We start from the raw sequence: 20,227 nt of genomic DNA, 5'->3' as shown, positions 1-20,227 counted from the left end.
ACTAACTCTTTCCTGTATGGGCCTAACTATATATACTAGGGGTTCCCTAGCTCCCTCTACTGTCTAGGAGGAGGAACTACCCCTAACTGGCCTGATACAGGAGATAACAGGAAGAACACATAAAAACATCATATAACATACAATGACCATGTTCCACAGGAGGTGGAGAATAACGTGGCCATATTGACCCTTGTGTAGTGCCCACATATACAGTACAGACCAAAAGTGTGGACACACCTTCTCATTCAAAGAGTTTTCTTTATTTTCATGACTATGAAAATTGTAGATTCACACTGAAGGCATCAAAACTATGAATTAACACATGTGGAATTATATACATAACAAAAAAGTGTGAAACAACTGGGAATATGTCATATTCTAGGTTCTTCAAAGTAGCCACCTTTTGCTTTGATTACTGCTTTGCACACTCTTGGCATTCTCTTGATGAGCTTCAAGAGGTAGTCACCTGAAATGGTTTTCACTTCACAGGTGTGCCCTGTCAGGTTTAATAAGTGGGATTTCTTGCCTTATAAATGGGGTTGGGACTATCAGTTGCGTTGTGGAGAAGTCAGGTGGATACACAGCTGATAGTTCTACTGAATAGACTGTTAGAATTTGTATTATGGCAAGAAAAAAGCAGCTAAGTAAAGAAAAACGAGTGGCCATCATTACTTTAAGAAATGAAGGTCAGTCAGTCCGAAAAATTGGGAAAACTTTGAAAGTGTCCCCAAGTAAAGTCACAAAAACCATCAATCGCTACAAAGAAACTGGCTCACATGCGGACCGCCCCAGGAAAGGAAGACCAAGAGTCACCTCTGCTGCGGAAGATAAGTTCATCCGAGTCACCAGTCTCAGAAATCGCAGGTTAACAGCAGCTCAGATTATAGACCAGGTCAATGCCACACAGAGTTCTAGCAGCAGACACATCTCTAGAACAACTGTTAAGAGGAGACTGTGTGAATCAGGCCTTCATGGTAGAATATCTGCTAGGAAACCACTGCTAAGGACAGGCAACAAGCAGAAGAGACCTTTTTGGGCTAAAGAACACAAGGAATGGACATTAGACCAGTGGAAATCTGTGCTTTGGTCTGATGAGTCAAAATTTGAGATCTTTGGTTCCAACCACCGTGTCTTTGTGCAACGCAGAAAAGGTAAACGGATGGACTCTACATGCCTGGTTCCCACCGTGAAGCATGGAGGAGGAGGTGTGAGGGTGTGGGGGTGCTTTGCTGGTGACACTGTTGGGGATTTATTCAAAATTGAAGGCATACTGAACCAGCATGGCTACTACAGCATCTTGCAGCGGCATGCTATTCCATCTGGTTTGCGTTTAGTTGAACCATCATTTATTTTTCAACAGGACAACGACCCCAAACACACCTCCAGGCTGTGTAAGGGCTATTTGACCATGAAGGAGAGTGATGGAGTGCTGCGCCAGATGACCTGGCCTCCACAGTCACCGAACCTGAACCCAATCGAGATGGTTTGGGGTGAGCTGGACCGCAGAGTGAAGGCAAAAGGGCCAACAAGTGCTAAGCATCTCTGGGAACTCCTTCAACACTGTTGGAAGACCATTTCAGGTGACTACCTCTTGAAGCTCATCAAGAGAATGCCAAGAGTGTGCAAAGCAGTAATCAAAGCAAAAGGTGGCTACTTTGAAGAACCTAGAATATGACATATTTTCAGTTGGTTTACACTTTTTTGTTATGTATATAATTCCACATGTGTTAATTCATAGTTTTGATGCCTTCAACGTGAATCTACAATTTTCATAGTCATGAAAGTAAAGAAAACTCTTTGAATGAGAAGGTGTGTCCAAACTTTTGGTCTGTACTGTACCTAGTGGGACACTACACAGCCAAACAAGCAACTTGGCCAGGTGACGCTGCTTCCGCCTCCATTTTCTCACGCCGTTGGTCCTCCTACAATGTCCGCCTCTGCCTCCTCATCCTCCATCATGTCCTCAGCCTCCACTGCAGGGACAATTCACAGTGCCCCACAAGCTTACCACATGTGGAGGGCACGGCGGTGTCACACTGTTCTGCACCTCGTTTGGGTGAACTGAGTCACACAGGGGAGGAACTTCTTGGGGTCCTTCGTCAAGAAATTGAATCCTGGCTTTCTCCGGGACAACTCAAAATCGGAACCATGGTGACCAACAACGGGAAGAACACGATGTCTGCGCTGCATCAACGAGGGATGAGCCATGCGCCCTGTATGGCACACATGTTCAATCTGGTCGTAAAGCGTTTCCTGAAGTCTTCCACCCATCTGCAAGACATCCTAAAAATGGCCAGGAAACTTTGCATGCACTTCAGCTACTCGTACACTGCAAAGAACACCCTCCTTGAGCTGCAGTGGCAGAACAGCATCCCCAACATAGACTGATATTTCAAACCATTGGAATTCCACCCTCTATATATTGGACCGACTATACAAATTCAGAAAGGCCATAAACAATTTCTTGACGATCCAAGCGGACAGGAGTACTCCCCTGTGTAACTTCGATGTCAGGCGTTTGCTCAGGCCTTTTGAGGATGCCACGTTATTTTTCAGTCGCCAGGACTACGGGATGAACAACGTAATTCCACTGCTTCTTATCCTGGAACAGATGCTGGTAAATCTGGCTGGTCAGGGGATTTGAGATGTGGCACCTACATCTCACGGTTACATGAGCCCTGTGGGGGCTGAACTGGAGGAGGTATGGCTGGGTCATCTCCCTCGTCTTCCTCATCTCCCACCTGCTCCTCTGGCTGCTCCTGCTCCTCCACTCCTGTCATCTGTGTAGAAAAACCACACATTTCGCTACACATTGCTTGTGCTCCAATATCCTCCTCCAGTTCAGCCTCCACAGGGCTCATGTAAACGTGAGATGTAGGCGCCATATCTCAAATCCCCTGACCAGACAGATTTACCAGCACCTGTTCCAGGATATGAAGCAGTGGAATGACGTTGTTCATCCCGTAGTCCTGGCGACTGACAAATAACGTGGCATCCTCAAAAGGCCTGAGCAAACGTCTGACATCGAAGTTACACAGGGGAGTACTCCTGGCCGCTTGGATCGTCAAGAAATTGTTTATGGCCTTTCTGTATTCGTATAGTCGGTCCAATATATAGAGGGTGGAATTCCAACGGTTTGAAACGTCGCATATCAGTCTATGTTGTGGGATGCTGTTCTGCCACTGCAGCTCAAGGAGGGTGTGCTTTGCAGTGTACGAGTAGCTGAAGTGCATGCAAAGTTTCCTGGCCATTTTTAGAATGTCTTGCAGATGGGTGAAAGACTTCAGGAAACGCTTTACGACCAGATTGAACATGTGTGTCATACAGGGTGCATGGCTCATCCCTCGTTGATGCAGCACAGACATCATGTTCTTCCCGTTGTCGGTTACCATGGTTCCGATTTTGAGTTGTCGCAGAGAAAGCCAGGATTGAATTTCTTGATGAAGGACGTGGAGAAGTTCCTCCCCTGTGTGACTCAGTTCACCCAGACAAACGAAGTGCAGAACAGTGTGACACCGCCGTGCCCTCCACATGTGGTAAGCGTGTGGGGCACTGTGAATTGTCCCTGCAGTGGAGGCTGAGGACATGATGGAGGATGAGGAGGCAGAGGAGGACCAACGGCGTGAGATCATTACCTTGCCGATTTTAAAGTAAAAAAAAAGAATGTAGAATATAATGAATATTCGAATTTGTGAATATTCGACTATTATTCTACAAAATATTTGCAAAATATCACGAATTCGAATATGACCCCTGCCGCTCATCACTACTTCCGATCTGTCAGAAACAAGGAAAAATGAGATGCACAAAGGATCCTGTCCGTGTAGCAGCTGTAAGGCCTGTATGGTCCTATCAGAATTGGCTTATGATTTGGTAGCCAAAAGCAGGAGTGGTTACAAAACACAGAAGACAGATGATTTTTCTTATTTTATTTTACTTTTTTTTTTTTTTTTATTGGGACACAGACCCACTTCGTTCTTGAAGATCCAGTGGGTCTGATGGCTTACAATACACTGCAGTACAATTCATAGTGTACTGTAGTGTATTGAATTGAATTCACACTAAGCCTGATTAGACTCCTGCCTTTAGCAGGAGCCTGATCAGGCTTAAATATACCACGGCAAGCCGGATGCCTGTAAAGGCGTCCGGTTGCCATGGTAACCATCGAGACACTACCACAGCGCAGCTCCCTCCCTCAGTTTACCATTCAAGTATTGGAGCACTGCTACAGCAGAGAAGCGGCCCGATGGCTAGCCCCTCCATACATTGGTCCCTAAGGACCGAGGCATGGAAGGGGTTAAACGGCTGACATCGCACATTAAAGCTAACACTCTGCCCCTCTGCCATTCTGCCATCCTAAAAGGGGGAAGGGGGGGGGGTGCTGAGCGCTCTGCCATCATAAAAGGGGGGTAGGGGTGCAGTGTGCTCTGCATTTCTTCGTGCTACTGCTGCCACCTCCCCACTATGTCATTGTGCATCTTTATACCTGGCGCTAACATCGACATGTAAGTCTGAGTTGTCACAAGTTATTTTCGTCAGTTTTGGCCCTGTAACGGCCAAAATAAGTGAAGTGTGCAGTGATTCTAGGAGCGACGCCTGTCAGACTGACTCACAGTATTGTTTCAATACTAGAGTTGAGCGCACACCTGGATGTTCGGGTTCGCTAGGTTCGGCCAAACTTCACAAAAAAGTTCAAAGTTTGGGACCCGAACTTGACCCCGAATACGAACCCCTTTGAAGTCAATGGGGACCCGAACTTTGTAGCACTAAAATGGCTCTAAAAAAGTCATGGAAAGGGCTAGAGGGGCAGCAAAATGTGGTTAAAAGCACGGCAAGTGCTCTACAAACAAATGTGGATAGGGAAATGACTTAAAATAACATAAAATATGTAAAAATTAAAAATAATCTTGATCTAGGAAGAGGAGGTCCATATGGAGAAGGAGGTTGAGGAACTGGTGGATGTGGTGGTGTAGGTGGAAGCGGCGGTGGAGGAGGAGGAGGAGGAGGTAGCCAACACTGGTTTTTGGTTTTGTATTTTATTTTATTTTTTGTTTAAATTTGGGTTGACCCCCAAACATTGGGAAATATAAAAAATAAAACAATGAGAAAGTGCGCTGGAGTAGAACAATGGCTGGGTGAGGCCGGTATACATGTCTAATTTGCACAAGGTACAGACATGTCCTGTGGGATCCCTGTCTGGTTCATTTTAATGAACGTGAACTTGTCCACATTGGCTGTGGACAGGCGGCTGCACAGAGGCGGCTCTAGACTTTGTGAGGCCTTAGGCGAAACTCGAACATGAGGCCCCCATGAAGATTGTTGGGATGCTCATGATCTCCCGTACGGCACCCCGGCTCAGTCCTCAAGAAATAAGCTGTGTCAACCGACGCACGGAGCATGGTGTGGTCAACACTCCCTCTCCATGTATCTCTATGAAAGACTCGGAGATACACAAGTGCTGTATCTGCAGCTCTCCCATAGATACATGGAGGGGGAGTGTTGACCACCGCTTCGGGCACAAGGAGATCCGGAGTACCTTACAGGAGATCATGGGGGATCCCAACGGCCAGACCCCCCCGATCAGACACTTATCTCCTATCCTTTGGATAGGGGATTTATTTTCCTATCCCGGAGTACCCCTTTAATATGCAGTGACATCACAGTAAAGGGTTTATATGCACAGTGACAACACAGTACAGGGCTTATATTCACAGTGCATATTAACACTTTGCATTAACCCTTGCCCAGTTCTCTAAATCGACCCTCCTTCTGCACACTGCATTTTACTGTATTTGCCATACAGCAGCACATACCTGTCACATCCAGGGCCTACAGGTGACGTCTCCTCGGATGTAGATCTTCTCTGTCATCATCTTCTCCATTCGGTCCAGACACTTCTCTCAGCCGCCTCGTCTCTGCAGAGTGTGACACACAGATATCTTAGCTTCCTCACTTTTCTATCATCATCCCCCAATCTGGAGTCCAGTGTTATCCTGCTGCTCGCTGTGCCCCCCAATACCCCCAAATAGTATCCTGAAGAAATAATAGCGCCCCCATAGTAATAGTGCTCCTCATAGTCCCAGCAATAGTAATTCCCTTCTAGAATGCTCTCATTAGTAATACTGCCCCCACACTGCCCCCATTATGTAATTTGCCCCCACACTGCCCCATTAAGAAATTTGCCCCCACCCTGCCCCACATTATGTAATTTACCCCCCAAACTGCCCCATTAAGTAATTTTCCCCCCACACTGCCCCAATAAGTAATTTGTCCGCCACACTGCCCCCCATTAAGTAATTTGCCCCTCACACTGCCCCAATTAAGTAATTTGTCCGCCACATTGCCCCCCATTAAGTAATTGGCCCCACACACTGTACTTGTCCGCTGATTTGCTAAGCTTCTGCGTGGGCATGAGTTCAGTCTCTTGAAAGCGCAACCCCATCCTGCGCTTATCTGTGATAATGCCCCCTGCCGTGCTAAACACACGTTCAGACAATACACTGGCTGCAAGGCAGGCCAGCACCTCCAAAGTGTAAAAGGCAAGCTCAGGCCATGTGCCCAATTTGGAGACCTAGAAGTTGAAGGGGGCTGACATACTGCTCCACCATGTTGCTGAAATGCTGCTTCCTGCTAACATGATATCAGTTGGTGGTGCTGGTTGTTATGGCATGCTAACAAAACATTTCGACCATTCTAACCTTGCCGTACTGTGGAACAGCCACCGCCATCAAATTCTTAAAACTGTCCGTGTCCACCAGACGGAATGACAGCATTTCAAAGGCCAGGAATTTGGAAATGCTGGCATTTAGAGGCATGGATCGCAGGTGGGTAGGTGGCTACTTCCTCTTTCGCTTCAGTGTTTGGGAGATTGACAGCTGAACGCTTCCATGGGACATTGTGGAGATGCTTAGTGACCGAGGTGGTGGCGTTGCTGGCACATCCTCTGTTTGCGGGGTGGCAGGTGCCACTGTCACTCCAGAGGGGGATGAAGAGGCCGAGACAAAAATATAACAGCAGTATTTAACGGTTGTATTGGACTATAAGAAATGCAGCGCAATCCGCAAAGGTACTTTATGGAAAAAAATATAGGATCTTTTCACCCACAGTGAAACAAATGCATTTACTGATTTTATTTCACTATCAGATTTGCAGTGCAGGCCGCAAAGGTACTTTATGGAAAAAAATATATGTTTTTTTCCCCCAGACCTAACTAACAGACGGATAAAAGATTTTTCTGTGTCACTGGGCTCAGGGCAGGGTACAAAAATTGCACCCACAAAAAATGAAGATCGCAGAGTTAACAACATGTTCTGATATCAGATAGATTCCTATTCTCTCCCTCACAGCAGCAGAATCCTATCCCTACACTAGTAAGAGCTGAGTGACATGCGGCTCGAACGCTAACTTTTACTGAAATGTTTGGGTTCAGGTCCAGGGTCAAAAAATCCTGAAGTTCGGTACGAACCTGAACTTTACAGTTTGGGTTCGTTCAACCCTATTCACTACCACAGCAGACTCCCTATGCGTAATACTGCAAGGCACGGTGTTCTAGACCTCTATAAAGGCTCTCCGCAGCCAGGAAATACTGTAGCTGTTTTTTAATGCGATTCGCTAATAATTTTGGACCAAATCAAATCTTTTTGAAAAATTCGCTCATCTCTAATGGTTACCTTTTTGTAAAAAAAAAAAAGATTTTTGCACTAATTAATTTACTTTGTGGAGAAAATAATTTCTCAAATTGGTTGTTTTTTTTTTTTTTTCGTTTTTGTTCTACAGCCTGCTGTGCTTCCTATGCACAGCAGGCTGCTCTCAGTGAGTTTACAGAGAATCCGTCATCTGATGGATTTTCTGTAACTCCTCCTGTGCACTGTCTTCCTCTCCCCCCCCCCCCCCCCCACTCTGCGAGGCAGAGTGTTAGCTGACACTCTGCTTGAAATAACTGTTTAACCCCTTCCATACGGCCATCCTTCGGGACCGCTCTCTGGAAGGGGCTAACCTCTTTCATAGATGGGCGAGCCGTGGTGATGCCCCAATGTTCAGGATGGCAGAATGCACCGATGTCGGCCGTTTAACCTCTTCCATGCCGCGATTCTTAGGGACCGCTGTATGGAGGGGCTAACCATCGGGCCACTGCCACAGCAGGGTAAACTAAGGAAGGGAGCTCCCTCCCCCATCAGGCCACTGAGCTGTGGCAGTGTTCCGATTGTTACCATGGCATCCAGCTTGCCGTGGTATATCTATGCTAAAGGCAGGAGCCTGATCAGGCTTACTGCAGTGTATTGTAAGCCATCAGACCCACTGGATCTTCAAGAACCAAGTGGGTCTGTGTCCCAATTTTTTTTAAAAAAAGTGAAAAAATGTAAAAAATAAATAAACAAAAAATTATTCGTATATACACACATAATTAGATAAAAAATGTAAAAATAAAAAACAATAAACATGTTTGGTATCGCCGCGTCCATAAGGACCTGATCTATAAAAGGATCATGTTACTTTTACCGCATGGTGAACACCATAAAAAATAAATTAAAAAAATCACATTATATACTTTGTCAGGTGAACATTGTAAAAAACTCAAATTAAAAACTGCCAGAACAGACATTTTTTGGTTACCTTGCCACATAAAAAGAGTAATATATATATATATATATATATATATACCCTCACACCATGCACAACTACCTTTAGCAAAAGATTTATATACTGCAGGAATAACCCTAATGCATAACAATGGCAGCACATCAGGCCAAATATTAATATGGAGGTGCAGGCCAATGGATCGGCAACAAATTCTGTACAATATAAGAATTTAAAAAAATGGCAGCACTCTCACAAAAAATGAGTGAAAAGAAAAACACTTTATTCACCCCTGTGGTCACAACTAGGGGTGAGCGAACTTGTGTTTCAAGTTTGGCGTACAAGGTTCAGGTTCGGGTTATGTAAGAATTCCGTTATGGATTCTGCTACCACGGACTATAACTAAGGGTCCATTGATACGTCTGCATAATGGGTCCACATCCGTTCTGCAATTTTGCGGAAGGGGTGCAGACCCATTCACTTCTGTTCCGCAGCCCCGCCAAAAATTGAGCATGTCTTATTCTTGTCCGCAGCCACGGACAAAAATAGGCATTACTGTCATAGTGCCAGCCATGTGCGGTCTGCAAAAAGCGGAACGCACATGGCCGGTGTCCGTGTTTGGCGGAACCGCAATTTGCGGACCGCAAAATACAGTTGTGGACATGTAAATGGACCATTATTTTCCCTGGTAGCGGAATCCATAGTGGAATACTTAGATAACCTTGTACGCCGAACACTAGTTGCAATGTTTTAGCTCATGGGTTAAAAAAAGACTCTGTGAATGAGCTGAAAACATCGCTACCACAGGAGTGAATAAAGTGTTTGAGAGTGCATGCATTTTTTTCTTGAGATATATATATATATATATATATATATATATATATACTGTATATATATGTCATTTATCAAACTAGTGTAAAGTAGAACTGGCTTAGTTCCCCATAGCAACCAATCAGATTCCACCATTTTTCACAGCTCCATTGGAAAATGAAAGGAGGAATCTGATTGGTTGCTCTGGGCAACTAAGCCAGTTTTCCTTTGCACCAGTTTTGATAAATCTTCCCCACTGTGTACCTTTATGTGTATATAGCATTGTGAGTTGTCCCGCTAAACTAATCTGTGTGGGAAAAGTAACGGCTCACTATGTGGATTGCACACAAATACTGTATTCAGAAGAGAGTACAGGTAGTGAGAGCGTCAGTAATGAGATCTATATCCTGCTTATAACGCCATGGTTCTGACTGTAGATCGCTGCACTAATGTTATCAGCAGAAATATCTATTGCATCTACAAATAATAGACTTTCTACAGAATGGAAAGTGAGAAATAGATCTGCTGATTAGAGGTTGTAGCATACTGTAAGACTCGCCATGTTGTGGATTGGAGTGAAATCTTACTACCAATTTACTTGCATGTTCAGCAGCCTATATGTAAGTGGCTGCTAGCTGAGCTATGTAACCGGATGTGGGGGCAGGGTTGTGGAGCAGAGCTGTGCTATGTAACCGGATGTGGGGGCAGGGTTGTGGAGCAGAGCTGTGCTATGTAACCGGATGTGGGGGCAGGGTTGTGGAGCAGAGCTGTGCTATGTAACAGGATGTGGGGCGGGGCAGCAAAGCTGTGCTATGTAACAGGATGTGAGGTCGGGGCAGCAGAGCTGTGAGCTGGTGCATGTGAAATCAAAAGGAACACCCACAGAGCCGCACAGGAGATGACAGCAGTGAGCAAAACTCATATCATAGCAAGAGTACGTGAAGCAAAGCTGATACCAGTAAACAAACAAGTGCAATTGTATTATGTGCTGCATTATGGTAAGATATGGGGTTATTGATTTTTAGTGCACAAAGGTGTCCATAGCCTTTAAAGTACTGTGCCTCTGCCTCACACTTGACTGCTTTTCTATTGCGTTGCCAATAGGCTAGACAGCAGCAGACATACAATAGATGTCTAGAAGAGGTTAATACGTTAGAAAAATCATTTAATAAGCATATGGAGAAAATTTTTAAAACTTTCTAGTAAAGCCGTACTTCAACTCCTCCCTATTTTCAACATCTCTACTTGCCGTTAGGGAATAAACAACTATTCTTATTTACATCCAAAAGCTGCAAACATGTGCAGACCCAGAAGTACCTAGTCTAGATCTGAGAGCTAAAACATCATCGTGAGTGTCCCTGGAGTTAGTCTGGAGTCTGGGTTGCTTAGCTCACAGAGCATTGCCTAGACCAGTGTATCTCAGCCAGATTAAACTGAACCAGGGATGTTAGCTCAAGTCCCTATCCCACAACAGAGAAGATGCAGCAGTAATACGTAGATCTCTTCAGTATCTTGTTCACTGGAAGGGTTATGGACCAGAGGAGAGGATGTGGGTACCGGCATATAATGTGAATGCCAATCGCTTGGTGAAAGCCTTTCACAGGTCTTTTGAAGATAAGGCTGGTCCTGGGTGCCCAGAGGTCACCTGTAGAAGGGGGGGGGGTACTGTCAAGGACGTTCCCGTGACAGGTGGCAGGAGATCTGTGAGACTGGCAACACATGTTTTACTTTTGGATCAAATGACACCTGTGTTGTTTCTGGTGCTTGCCACACCTTCTTTCCCCAGGTGTGGCTATTGTGGTCATTTAACCTTCTCTATTTATTGTTGTTTCTCCCACTATGCTATGCGGTTTATAGTTTCTGTTGGTCTCATGGTTAGCTTGTGTTTGGTTCTTGGCTGAGTTCCTGTTGCTCCCAAAGCTTCATTGAAGATAAGTGTTTCCTTTCTTTTTTGTATTTTGTTTATTTATATTTGTGTGTTGCCTTTCTCTGTTGTTTGTCATTAGGCTTCAGGGAGACTACTTTTCGTCCTTCTCTTTGGGGGAACAGGGAAACTTACAATTGACCCCCTTAAATACTCTTTCTCATAATTTGATTCACCTGTGTATGTAGGTCAGGGGTCACTGAGCTTACCAAGCCAATTTGAGTTCCAATAATTACTTCTAAAGGTTTTGGAATCCATAAAATGACAACAGTGCCCAAATTTATGCACCTGACTAATTGTGTTTAAACAATTATAGCACACTTTCTGTAAATCCAATAAACTTCATTTCACTTCTCAAATATCACTGTGTGCGTCTCCTATATGATATATTTAACTGACATTTTTTATCGTAACAACCAACGATTTATACAGGAAAATCATGACGATTAACAAGGTTGCCCAAACTTTAGCATCCCACTGTGTATATATATATATATTTGTGGTCCTGGCTACGGTGGGAAACCTTGAGGAAGAACCGAGGGGGAAGGGATGACATGACTGTCAACTATGGATGGCTGGGGTGTGTGGGAAGCCATGGCCGGGTGCGAGCTAAATGAGGGGCATGCCTGATGGTGAGAGAGGTGAAGAAGGGGAAGGGTGGGAGGGGTGAGAGCGCGGCGTCCGTGATGGGAGCGTGAGGCGGCGCTAAATAGGCCTCCTTCGCCCCTCCCACAAACGCAGGCTGAGCTTCAGCCTTGACTACTTGTGGTCCTGGCTACGGTGGGAAACCATGAGGAAGAACCGAGGGGGAAGGGATGACATGACTGTCAACTATGGATGGCTGGGGTGTGCGGGAAGCCATGGCCGGGTGCGAGCTAAATGAGGGGCAAAAGTCAACGGGTAGGAAATATTGAAGTGGAACTCATAGAGCTAAGCTGGTGAAGGCTTTGGCGATCTCGGCCCGTGGATTTGGGATGTAATACGTGAAGCAGAAAGATTGCCATCTGCCCATTTTCTGGATGATGTGTGCTGGGACTCCGTGACTTGACGCTGCGGAGGCCGCCCCTATGCGAAATGAATGTCCCGAGATGGCCTTGACGTTGAACCCTAGTCCGGAAGCTAAGGTTCTGATATAGTGAATGAACTGTGAAGCCATGAGACATTTGGAGTTGAAGGGAAAGAGAGGACTGCCCGGCGTGGAAACCTTTGAGATGGCGAGTAGCTTTTTGAACACGGCAACCGGGCACCATTCATTGAAGGTCTGGAAATAGCTAATTTTGACTGGTGGTCCCACTTGAGAAGTTTTGGTGGAAGGGAGTGAAAGGGTGCAATGTGTCTGCTGCCAGACCTGCTGATCTGAAGTGGGGCCTGCGTGTCCGGGAGAGCTGGTGAATTCCCCGGGCCGTAAGAACCCGTAGAAACAGAGATACATGGCTGCTTTGATCACTATGCTTTTATATGGCCCGAAAGGATCATTGTCTAGGGAGGTGGAAAAAGCCCTGAACATTGCCCCGGTGACTGGTTTTCTGTGGGACTCCGGCTTGTTGCTGTTCTTTTGGATCCCTCTGAGGGTGGATTTGATGGCCTGAGAAGAAAATATGGACTGGCTGCCTGGGTGATCTAAAGTGAAGAAATGTTGTACCCCTGCAGGGTATAATTTGATGGTGTTGAAAGATAGGTGAAGGTCTGTGTCACAATAAGCCAGGAATGCCATGACATAAGTTGTTCGGTCCAGGTGTTCTTGTGGGTGTCTGAGGGAGAATTGTGTGAAGGGTTCCCACCCTGTCTTGTAGTTCCTGGCTGTATTGAGGGATAAGGAGTTATGGATGAGTGACTTAGCCGTTCTGACATGCTTGCTCAATCCATCGTCAGCGTCTCGAGGGCGGGTGGAGGGACCCCTGATGAATCCGCGTCTGACATCACCTGAAAGAAAACCGGGAAGTTGAAACGGGAGAGGGCATCAGCCGCTGTGTTTGCTGAACCCTGTATGAACCTGCATGAAAAATGAAAATTATACTTTAAGGCAAGGCACACTAGTCTGCGGACAAAGGGCATGATTTGTGGGGAAGAGGAACGGCCTTTGCTGAGCATTTCTACCACTGCCTGATTGTCCGTGACGAAGATGACCGGCTTGTTCCTCCAGATCTCCCCCCAGGTCTGGGCAGCTGCCACGATGGGATAGATTTCTAAAAGTGGAGAGGATTTGATAGAACTCTGGATGGAAGAAATCTGAGGCGGCCAGGGACCCGCGAACCAGTGGTTGTTAAAAATGGCTGCAAACCCTTTTGAACCTGCTGCGTCGGAAAAGACGGTGGGAGAATTATCGTCCCAAGAAGGGACGAAGAGGGAGATGCCATTCCAGCTGGACAGGAAATGGTGCCACATGTGGAGATCGGCCGTAGCGGCGGCGTCGAGGTGGATCAAGGAGTCCTGATCCGAGGCAGCAGCTAAAAGCTGCAGCAATCTGGAGATGAATGCCCGCCCCTGGGGCATGATCTTGGAGGCAAAATTTAACATTCCCAGAATTGACTGGAGTTCGACCTTGGTGAGGGAGTTTTTCGTCGGGCAATCTGCCTTCCATCTTACCAGTATCCAAGATGATCCCCAGGAAGGTTATGACTGAAGATGGACATTCAACTTTTGCCGGGGCAATCAGGACGTTCAGTTTTGAGAACAAGTCGAGAAGTACCTGGAGCTGATTGGGTGCTTGATCTGCGGTCTCGATCAACAGGAAGTCATCAAGGTAATGGATGACCCTGGAGCATCCGCCGTGGTTGACCAAGACCCAGTGGAGAGCTATGGCAAATTGATCAAACAGCCAGGGACTGCTCTTTGATCCAAACGTCAGTCTATCTGAGAAATAGTACCGTTCCCTCCACTTAATGCCGTAGAATTTCCATAAATGGGGTGAAACTGGGAGAAGTTTGAAAGCGTCGGCAATGTCTGCCTTGGAAAGCCAAGCACCTGACCCCAGCTGGAGAATCAACCGAATGGCTTCGTCCAAGAAAGAGTACCGCATGGAGAAGTCCTTTGAAGGGATAAGTGAATTTAAACTGGGTGTGCTGAAAGAATGAGGAGCAGAAAGGTCGAATATTAGTCTTTTTTTATTGGAAAACTTTTTTGTGACCAGGCCAATGGGGTTGACTCTCCAGATGTCAAAAGGGGGGACTACGAATGGACCCAGGAGGAAACCCTTACTGATCTCAGACTGGATTCAGGATCTGCCAAGGCGGAACGGAGATTGGAACCCTCCCAAGTTGTTTGCGGGGAGGAAACTAGCCCTGTATGGAACCCCTATGGAACCCCTGTGAAAAACCGGAAACCAAAAACTGCACAAAAGCGGGGTCATGGTGATGCAGAAGGAGGGCGGCTAGTAGGTCGATGTTGACTCCAGCTAGTCATGGCTGTTTTGATGACCTTTGCGGACAGGACGACTGGGGATGGGCCCTGAAACAAATGGAGCAAACATGCAAAGCCTTGCATTTTGCGAAATAGCAATCAGACCAGTTAAAGTTGTTATAGACCTGACTTCTGCCCAAAAACACTATGGGCCTGCCCCATTTGTCTACATGCCTTGGGCCAGAGCCCCTGAATTGGGACACCAGTCGGAGGAATGCGAGATGGACTGGCAGTTGGCACAGGTGGGAGCTTTGAGGCCCGCAAAATGCCTGCAGAACAGCTCCATGTCTAGTGTGGACCAATCCGTGATGTGCTGGAACTGGGACAGAGCAGCAGCGGCTTTGGCGGAGAACGAGCGATGATAATCGTTGAATGCTTGACCTCCATACTTGTGTCCCAAATCAGTGACCCTGTAGAGGTAGGTGTCGAGTTCCTCTCTACGGTGCGGTTGGGCAGAGCATAGGATGTCTCGGAATAGGCTGAAGGCCAGCACGAACTCTGGAATGGAGAGCTTTTTATGCAACCGGGCGTCTTTGGATTTGAGAACCACTGACACGTCTCCACATGCAATGGTCCTGTTCTCATTGGAATCGTGGGTAGAAATGAGTATGGAAGCCAAGTTTATGTCTTTACCTGCCAAAATGTCCTTCCGGATGTTATCAGGAACGAAGTGTGATGGGGAAATGGTGAAGGAGCTGGGAGCCTGACTTGGGGTTGGGGCATGAATGGCGGACGGGCCTGGAACTGGAGAGGTGGGAGTGCTCGGAATTGATGGTCTGGTCTCCACCACCAGCAACCTGGTCTGGATGTCAGACACTGAACTGGTAAGAGTGTTGATGGCGGAATGAAGCTGGGCCAGCGCTGTTTGGATCGTGGACAGGGACACCTGATCTTCTGCAGCTGAGATAGGCTCCGCCGTCAGTAGCCTGTACAACTCAGCTTTGCGGGCTGAGGCAGGATAGCGGATGCCTCTCCTGGTTAGTTCGGTCATGAGTTTCGGAATGGTCCATTGCCTAAACGAAAGAGTGCTTCCATAGGCCAAGCCGGGCGATTCCGGAATAGAGCGGGTCTCGGCGATATCGGACGCGTGGGACATCGTGCTGTGGAATGAAGAATGGAAGGTAAGAAGGGTGATAGAGCCACCTGACACCAGCGAGTGAATCCGTGAAACCCTCTGAATGACACCGAAGAGTGACCGAAATCCGTTACCAGGAAGAGGTTAAGAGGCCTGACCCACCTGACAAGCTGGCCTAGACTACCTGAAAGGAAAGGCGACATGCATGATGCCGGCCTGATCCTGAGGGACGAAGTAGTGGAACCAAACTTACCTGGACTTGGAGGATAAAACCGTAGAACAGAAATGACCTGGATGGTAAAGGGGGGCCTAGGATTGGTACCTTGAGGAATACGCCTAAATAATTTTTTTTTGAACCAGACAGACCTCCGGGATAACCCTGGAAAACATGGGGTGAGGTTTGAGAGATGCAGAAGAAAAGTAGAACCTGACGTGGATCAGGGAGCGGGAGCTGTGAGTCAAGCTTGACCGTGCCTGATACATGTGAAGTGCCCCCGAATGACCTGATGCCTTGCGGGCGGTCGGGACCCGTGAACTAGCTGCGTGGCTAGAGGCGAAGCCCCTGAGGCACATCAGGGTCCAACCAGGTTGAAACGGGCCGAGCGAGTCGGGTGACTGATGCACCTGCTGCGTGGCAGGACCGTGACAGCACCTGATGCGTTTCAGGAAGTGCAAATGAGACGTGAGAACCTGTCCCTGATGCGTGTCAGGGCGGTGAATGAACCTGATGCGTGTCAGGAAAACTAACATGGACTGCTGCGTGGCAGACCAAGACTGAAAACCTGATGCATGTCAGGGAAAGAAACGAGACCGGAAAAGGCATCTGCTGCGTGGCAGACAATTACGTGAATGAAACATTAAATGCGACAGAAAAATTGACATGAATCTGCTGCGTGGCAGACAATTGCGTGAATGAAACCTGATGCAAGACAGAAAATTGACATGAATCTGCTGCGTGACAGACAATTGCGTGAATGAAACCTAAAAGCGAGACAGAAAATTGACATTAATCTGCTGCGTGGCAGACAATCGCGTAAATGAGACAGAAAAATTGACATGAATCTGCTGCGTGGCAGACAATCGCGTAAATGAGACAGAAAAATGGACATGAATCTGCTGCATGGCAGACAATTGTGTGAACAAAACCTGAAAGCGAGACTGAAAAATTTACATAAATCTGCTGCGTGGCAGATGATTGCGTGAAACCTGAAAGAGCAATGCTGGATGAGACCTGATGCGTGTCAGGAAAGGACGTGACTCTGCTGGGCGGCAGACGGAAGGATGGAATGGACTGATGAGTCCCAGAAGTAAACGACGTGAATCCGCCGTACGGCAGACAAACGACAAGGAAACTCGAGCGTCCCGGTAAAATAATGGTGACGTGAATCTGGCGCGCGGCAGGCGGACGACATGAGCCCCTTTTTTTTTTTTTTTTTTTTAACATTCCTGGGTATGGATTGCTGAGTGAAGTGTGCCCAGAAATGAGTGCATGGTGTGTGATGGGTTTGGCCATGTGACCTCAAGAGGGGTGACCAGGGTGGGTTGGATGCAGAGGTGCTGTGGCAGTGCCTGGATGTGCTGGAGGTTGTGATGCGGTATGAGTTGTCTGGAATCATGCTTGAGTGTCATGGTTTCCCTGTGATGGGGACCTGAGCGTCGGCGTTGCCTGGTGACCAGTGTGGGAGCCGGGGCCAGCATAGCAAACACGTGGAACGCTGAAGAGCGCGGCGCCGAGGCTCCCAGGATGGGGAGCAGCTCAAGGCGCCGCTTAGCTTACCAGAGGAGCGAGGTTCGGGAGGGCAGAGGAAATCAGACCGGAGGCAGGAACGAGCAGCAGCGAGGGTAGAGCGGCAGCGTCGGCACTGAACCCAGAAGTGAAGAGACGTCACGTGAGAGCGCGGCGTCCGTGATGGGAGCGTGAGGCGGCGCTAAATAGGCCTCCTTCGCCCCTCCCACAAACGCAGGCTGAGCTTCAGCCTTGACTACACATATATATATATATATATATATATATATACATATATATATACATACTGCCCTATATGACTATGTTTTGGCTCTTCGAGCAACAGCCGCACTCATAGATTCTCAAGCTGCCATGTTGTATTTGGTCTATTACAGAGATGAGTGAAGCAAATATGGTAATAAAGTGCACTCATTGAAAGAAAAATGTAATGCATCCAAATAGAAATGTCGGATTGCTGCAAAACTCAGCATGCAGTTCTGCCTTAAGCAGATATGTAAATGATTAGACAATGGATCTTGCCAAGAGGCTACTTTTTGGTAGTGTACCTCTTAGTGAGAAATTGTTGACTGCTAGGCATGCCTCTAGGACACACACAAAGTAATTTTGCCCAGCTGACAGACTTTGATAGTAGACATATCACTGGACTGAGAGAAGTAGGATAGCCATTTAAACTAATTGTCCACCATGTATGCAGTTCCGACCTACTGTATCTGCTAGAAGGTGTTGGGAGCAGTGGTTATATGCAAGGGCACACACACGATGAACAGAAGATAGGATCTTTGGATCTGCTGACAAGCATGAGCAGGTCCCACAGTTTCATTGTCCTTAATCCAGATACAGGCAGCACCTTCATTAAACACCTCTGTCTCTGTCTGGACTACTTTCGGGCAATTAGCAGAAGGAAATTTGGTGTCACTGTGCCCATTGTGTTTCCTATCATTGACAGGCAACCACCTTCAACTTTGTTTGCAAACAAAAAGCCTGGACTACTTCCGTAAGGAACTGCAGTGTCTTTAGTGATGATTGCGGGTCTATTTGGGATCCTACAACAGTTGGGTTAGAGTATGGAAGCCTTTGCTGTGGAACTACATATTGTCCCAACTGCTGGTGTGATAATGGGGAACCATTGCATATGACCTAGTCAGTCAGCCCTAGTACTGATATGAGGGACATTAACAGCTCAGCAATATGTGTTGGACATCCTGCGGCCACATTTGTTGACTCTAATGGCAGGGCCTCCAACTGGCACCTTTTCAGCAGGATAATGCTCGCCCACACACAACAAGGATTTCCTAGAAATGTCTCCTCCAGATTACAATTCCTTAGCCTTCCTGGTAGCCAGATTTATTGTCATTCCAGCATTTATGGCACCAGATGGGACACCAGCATCACAATATATTAGTGTGCAGGATCTACAGGCCCAGCTGTAACATCTGTAGACAAATGTGCTGCAGGATACCATACAGAACCCGTATGCCTCTATGACCAACGGTGGGCATGGAGGCACCGTTCGCACATAGAAAGTATCATTCCATGCCAACAACTCTTTCATGGTGCGTTATTTATTTATATTTTTTTATCAATGAGTGTATGTATATAATATGCTTTAGGGACTCAAATAATAGCAACATAAAATATCCACATTTTAGCAAGCATGGCTCAAATGATACAGCCATACAACCCAAGGCTGGTTTCCATCTAATACCCAAAACTACACCTTTAGGTTGTGAGAAAATAATTTACTTTCAATTACCAACATACAAGATGCAGATAAAAGTTTGATGCTGTGACCAAATTATTGCACAGTGATGCACAGCACTGTCATTAGATTGTAGTCACTTCAAAGCTAAAGCACAAGTTAAAGGGGTTGTTCCACTAACAATACTTATACCCTATTCACAGAATAGAAGATAAGAATCTGGTTGCTGGGGTCTGTCTGCTGGAACCCCAGCATTCAAAGTGCCCCACGAGAATGGAGTGGAGGAGCACACGCGTGACCAGCGCTTCAATCATTTCTAGGGGCAGCTGAGTATAGCACTTGCAGCAGTTCCACATAAGTGAACGGTCACTCATGCACACCACCGCTCCATTCTCACAGGGTATTTTGTGATCTCCGTTCTCATGATCATCAGAGGTCCCAGTAGTTAGTCGCCGAACAATCAGATACTTATCCCCCAAACTTGTGTATAGGATATATACGTTTTGTTAGTGGGATAGCCTCTTCATTGTAAAAATTAATGATAACCTCTACTTTAAAAAAATGCTAAATAAGCCTTGGCACCTAGCTGCTTCATTCAGTAGATCTGGAGTTGTATGTTTATTACTGCTGCAAACTAATAGAATATAATTATTTCATCTGCTGTAACATCGTCATCCATGGTAAGAAAAAAACAGTTTACTGTGGGGGCATAACTAGAAATAACAAATTTTTTAACTTACCCCCCCTCTCCCCAGAGCTATTCAAGACCACCCACATTTGCTATAGAACACCCCCCCCCCCCCACCACCACCACCAACTCAATAGTTATGCCTCCTTAGTAGAGTTAAGCGGACACCAGGATGTTCGGGTTAGACGGGTTCGGCCGAACTTCACACAAAAGTTCGAGTTCGGGACCCGAACTTGAACCCGAACCCCATTGAAGTCAATGGGGACCCGAACTTTTGAGCACTAAAATGGCTGTAAAAATGTAATGGA

Source organism: Bufo gargarizans, chromosome 1 (assembly GCF_014858855.1).
Source record: "Bufo gargarizans isolate SCDJY-AF-19 chromosome 1, ASM1485885v1, whole genome shotgun sequence".
In the NCBI taxonomy this organism is placed as follows: Eukaryota; Metazoa; Chordata; class Amphibia; order Anura; family Bufonidae; genus Bufo; species Bufo gargarizans.
Note: the sequence above shows the minus strand (reverse complement) of the source record.